Genomic DNA, 5,479 nt, shown 5'->3' with positions numbered 1-5,479 from the left:
GCCCCGTTCACTCTGCCCTCCATGCCTTTTTTCTTCCCTTTTTAGAAAGCAATATTTTCAATGAGAATTGACGGAGAAACTCAATGACGAAGACTATTTCAAAAAGATGCTGGATTTTTTCGCCCTGCACAGTAGCTAATCGTCCACAGAAAACATACAATCAAACAAAAAACCCCCCCCCCCCAGCCCCCCCCCCCCCAAACTAGAGACTGTAGATCATAGTTGTAAACAATTAAGCAACCTGTGCTTGCGGGAATGTGTGCTAATGTAAACACACACATGCACTCACACACAGACACACACTCGTATTTTTCACTCTTTGTGAGGACACCTGCTGGCCAAAATGAGTACGGTATCCAGATTTATTACTTTTTTATGCCTTGGATTTATACCAAGTCTGGCATGAACCCTGGACCCCAGTCCTAATTGGCTAAACCATTAATAATAATAATTTTAAAAAAATCACAATGAGGTAATTCTTTTTTTCACTTTTTCAAAAAAGTCCTCGTATGTTTCTCTCATACCTCTGGTCCTCACAAAGACCAAATACGAGAAAACACACACACAAACAAGAACCACAGCTTCCACATTTACACCGACACAAACGACTATATATGAGGCCTCGCATGTGAATTTTTATCAATGACTATAATAATATTGATATCAATAGTAAGAATATTTAGAATCCTGATATTTTATAGCAAATAGTAACTGAAAAGTGAAAAAAAAGGACTAACAGTGTTCTCTCGTTTTTTTTAGAGACAAAATGACCTCTTGTATTTTTATGCTGCTTTTTATTTGCTAAGAATTTAATTCTTTTGCAACTGCCAACATGGACTTTTTATAAAAATGTGAACTACTACAGTATTTGCAAAAACTGAAAAATCATTTTAAAGGCAAAAACACAAACCCTTTTTTCCACACCAGTGTTTGAATCCAACGGATGTTATTTTTGTATTTGATTTTTCTAAATGTATTTTTTTGTGCTTATTATCCCTGGATCCGAAGTATCTTTGTAACTGTGGGTATTCAAAAAAGAGCTAATCTAAATAAGCTATATGCCATTTTACCAGGCCATAGGTCAGCTAGCTATAGCGGAGCAGCGATGTTAAAACACTGGACAGGCCTGTTGAACAGGCGACCATCCAATCAAATTCACACTTTTCACGCTGAAGTACGGACTCGGACCGACACCCGGAGGGAGAGAGAGAGAGAAAGAGAAAGAGAGAGGGTGAGGGAGGGAGAGGGAGAGCCAGACCAAATGAAAACGCCGTTATCGTGGAGAACCAGACCAAATGAAAACGCCGTTATCGTGAAGTGCCATGTGCGATGGATTTGTTTATAGCAATGAAACTCTTGTCGTTCTTCCTCCACCGCGCTGGGTCGTACTAACCCTTCGCGGTCGCGTCGTCTAGTCTCGAAAAAAGCAATCGTCACCGCAATCTTTCCCCGCATCGCCAGCGTTACCTCAGAGTGAAGGTATGAACTCACGCACCCTCAGTTACAAAGTGACACAAGAAACGTGATTCTGTTTGTCGGTCGAACGAACGACCGCGTCGCTGAAAAACAAAAAAAGCTCCACCCATGGTTTGAAACATACCATCTATTTATCATGTAAATACTTTATTTATTTGACCTTATTTATCTATTTATTGTTTATTTATTTTTTCTCTCTCTATTTATTGAAGACATGTTTGTTTGTTTTGGTTTGTTTTTCATGTATTTATTTACTTTATTTATTTATTTCAAATCCAAGCAAACATCCACTGACCTTGTAAGATGCTGCTGATCTTCAAAGAAAAAAAATGTTTATATGCATGAAAACTGTAGAGAGTCCCAGGGACTTAGTTTTTTAAAGAGGAACAATGTACAGCACCCGTCAGGTGACGTCGCCCTAATGAATGCAGAATGACTTTTGGTTTATGTGGCAATAACTTTTTTCCTGACACGGCGGTTGACATGTACCAGGGTCGCTGTCCTGTTTCTACTACTCAACCTAGGGCAATAAAAAGAAACACTGAACATAACGCTTAACAACAAATTCTCCATCTTGCTGTTTCCTAAAAACCCAGCTCCACCTAGTGGCTGGAGGTTTTTAACCCACCCTAACCCCCCCGACCTCCCCGCTCCTCTCCTCACCCCCGATTACTTTTTTTCTTCTGTTTTTATATCAAAAAGGCAATAAGTATTTCCTAGAGCTGAGACGCAACGACAGTTTGATTTATTTGCACACACGCACACGAACGTCGTTTGTTTTTTTGTTTTTTGTTTTTTTTAAAGGTAGAAAAGCAATAATAGCAGTGAGGGGACAAACGTGAGCCACAACCAGAGCCGCTTCATACATCTGTTTGTCCGAGAGCTTGTGTTCAATCTCTCTTGTTTCGTAGACCAACCAGGGAACACACACACTCACACTCACACACACACCTTCTGGCAGCTGAGAGCAGGCGTGACTTGACTCCGTCGTCGTCACACCGCTCCTCACACACATCTCATCAAAACTATTATTCCATATTTTCACAATATGTTCTCTGAGGAGTCGCTTACTGCTCTGATCAGACGGACAAACAAGTGTCACTGCTGAGTCGGCCTGCAGGGGGCAGCAGACGTGACCCTGCGGTGATTTTGACGTTCCACCATCGCTGTAACAAAGCGACACACCCAGAACCCACCACTAATCCCCCCTAACTCTCTCTCTTATATCCCCCTCCTCACCCACCCCTCCCACCCTCAACTCTCCCCCGACTGCATCCAAACAGAGGCAGATCAGGACGGGGGAGTTGTTGAAGTGGGAGGATAACAGGTGTTTGCAGACAGACTGCAGATAGGGAGCGTAATTGAGTCCGTGAGTGACCTCCAAGGGGGAAGGTCAAGCACCAGCAGGCAAATGCACTGTCAGCTATTTGCATATTCCAAATCAATGACACGATTGCAGTAATGCCTGGCTCTTACTGACACACACACACTCACACACACACACACTCACACACACACTCACACACACACAAAGGAGGAGAAAAGAGGAGTTCTCTGCTCCTCCAGTTCTCCATCATCTGTCAATGATCGCTTCAAATCCAAACCACCGGCCACAAGAATACACACTTTAGTACTTCATATACTACTAAACTATATCGGTTTTTTTTTGTATGCGTTTTTTTTAATATATATATATATACACACAGTACTTTAAATGTGACGTTCCTCAAACACGCAGGAACCGTTTGATAAAAAAATAAATAAAAAAATGCTGAAATCTTCACTAAGATAAAAGGCTTCGGTCTAAAGATGGCAGCATTACACATCCACCCCCCCTCCCTCTGCCCCTTTTCTGAACAGGAGGCACAATTTAATATGACTTTACACGTAGGGAAACATTGTTCCTCTTTGATCATCTGTAAATATATTTGTAAATATATTACAGCAATAATATCACGATGCATGTAGACATTTAATTGCTGTTTTTTCTAATAATGCTTTCTTTTTTTATTTTTATTTTTTATTAATTATTATTATTATTATTAGAAAAAGACAAATACAGGTACCAACGCAGTCCAGAAGCCCATGTGAATCAGGGAGTGTCTCGGTTTTTAAAAAAAACAAACAAAGATAAATAAATAAAAATAAGGACGTCCTGTTGTTGGTGACGAAGACGACCTTTCCAACTCTGTGTATTCTCAAAGATTTGATGGTGTTCTGTACGACTTTTCTCTTCTTGATTTCTTTTATTTATGTGCCCAGCTTGGCTGCGCCACGAAAAAGTGCCAAAACGTATGATTTCCATGACAAAAGCCTTCAACATATGGTTGGCTGCTTGAAACCTTCCATATGGTCCTCAAAGAAAAAACTGATTAAGATTTTCCACACTCTCTCTCTCTCTCTCTTTCTCTCTCTCTCTCTCTGTTCCAGCTGGGTATGAAGAAACTTAAGCCATGTCTGCTGAGGGGTGTTTTGATTTATCTTGTTCTGCGAATTAATACTGATGACAACCAATAGCAATGATAATGATAATAAAAACAATAGCACAAGGATTCAACATGTTTGGGTTTTTTTTCTTTACATTTCTAAGTCTGCTGTGGTTTGATTTCCTTAATTACAGCAGCGGGTTTCCAACCTTAGGGTCGCGACCCTTATGGGTGTCGCCTGGGGTCACATGTAACTACTACATTGTTCAACCACTTCAATGAGCTTGGCTCTGATTTATTTTTTTTTTTTTGCCCTATAAAATATTTCAATTTATTTCAAAACAAGTTGTTTACCTGTTTGGCCACACGGTGGTATATGATGTGTAGTGTCCATCGCCTCCCAGCAAGGTCAGCCTGTTCGATCCCCGGCAGGAACTGATGGTTTTTCCTCCTACAGCCCAGAAACAACAGTCATTAGTTTTTTTAGACACTCTTAATCCTTCACACACCTGTGTGTGGCTTTTCCTCCTACAGCCCAGAAACAACCGTCATTAGTTTTTTTAGACACTCTTAATTGACTACAGGTTGGATTTCAAAGTGTTTCTTTGTGACCAGATTAAAATTAACAAATCAAAGAAACTCAGCCAAAACAATGAAGAAAAAGTCAACGTACATGAAAAAAAAAACAATGAAGAAAAAGTCAACGTACAGGCTGTAATTTCAAGGTTAAATTTGGTTCAAACTTTTCGTTTTCAGATCTTTTTCTCACCTACTCTGTGACTAATGACTTAACTTTATTTTTATGTGACTTAAAATAGTTGAAAAAGTCCAGTGAACAAACACTTGTTGGACAACAGTACATTTTTCCTGAGAACCTTTAAATTCCACAATGACAAAGAAAATCATCTGAATGTTCTGCCTTTGACTTTTCACCGCGGCGACTCTGACGTCTTCCTGCGTCCAGTCTTAACATTCAGCTCCACTTAACTCCACTTTAATTAAACTAAAAGCCCTGATGTGCCACCAGCAGGGAGCAGCGGTGCCAGTGTTGGAGATGCTTTACGAGTTCCTACTGTCAAATTTACTTTCTTCTAATCCGCCGCCGCTCGGAGCCACATTAACGCCGGCCGTCTTTGTTTTTCCCCAGAACAGTTGACCCGACTTCACCGGTGCAGCTCTCTGAGTAACAGCCTCCGAGACGTCGGCGTTATCGAAAGCACTGGCATCGGTACCACCACTACTATTAAGGCCTTCCTGGTCATTAAATGTTAATGGAACATTGATTTCACGCTGGAACTACTCTTTCTGAGTGACTCAAAAGCCGGGGAAAAATATGGAGTGAAATAAAAATGAATCATGACAGCAGACAGGGATTATTATTATTCCGGGGGCTTTTCTTGATTGGCTTCCAGGGAATACACAACACTTGAATTCAATCGCTGGTGTCCTTCAGTGTCCTCCAGCAGCGCAGCGGCAGAATAATGAGACAGCCGGCGAAGCACAGGACAGGACAGAGCCTGGCCTCAGAAACCAGACACTGGGCTGCACCCTCCTCTCTCAGTGTGGGAGCAGGTGGG

The 5,479-nt window shown here is 41.1% G+C and overlaps 1 long non-coding RNA gene across 2 annotated transcripts in view; it reads right to left on the bottom strand.

Annotated features, from left to right (window-relative positions):
- The window catches only part of LOC112487622 (uncharacterized), a 35,583-nt gene that overhangs the window by 24,849 nt on the left and 5,255 nt on the right, over positions 1 to 5,479 (bottom strand). Inside the window, exons 2-3 of one of the 2 annotated variants that reach the window (XR_003050891.1) lie at positions 4,257 to 4,353; positions 3,330 to 3,963 (exon numbers count right to left, since the gene is read on the bottom strand). This is a non-coding gene — a long non-coding RNA (uncharacterized LOC112487622). Of the gene's footprint in view, positions 1 to 3,329; positions 3,964 to 4,256; positions 4,354 to 5,479 lie in introns of those variants that run through there. The other variant, XR_003050890.1, reaches the window with a different exon arrangement.

Source organism: Cynoglossus semilaevis, chromosome 10 (assembly GCF_000523025.1).
Source record: "Cynoglossus semilaevis isolate Cse_v1.0 chromosome 10, Cse_v1.0, whole genome shotgun sequence".
In the NCBI taxonomy this organism is placed as follows: Eukaryota; Metazoa; Chordata; class Actinopteri; order Pleuronectiformes; family Cynoglossidae; genus Cynoglossus; species Cynoglossus semilaevis.
The sequence above is the reverse complement of the archived record's forward strand: the minus strand, read 5'-3'. Positions and strand labels throughout refer to the sequence as shown.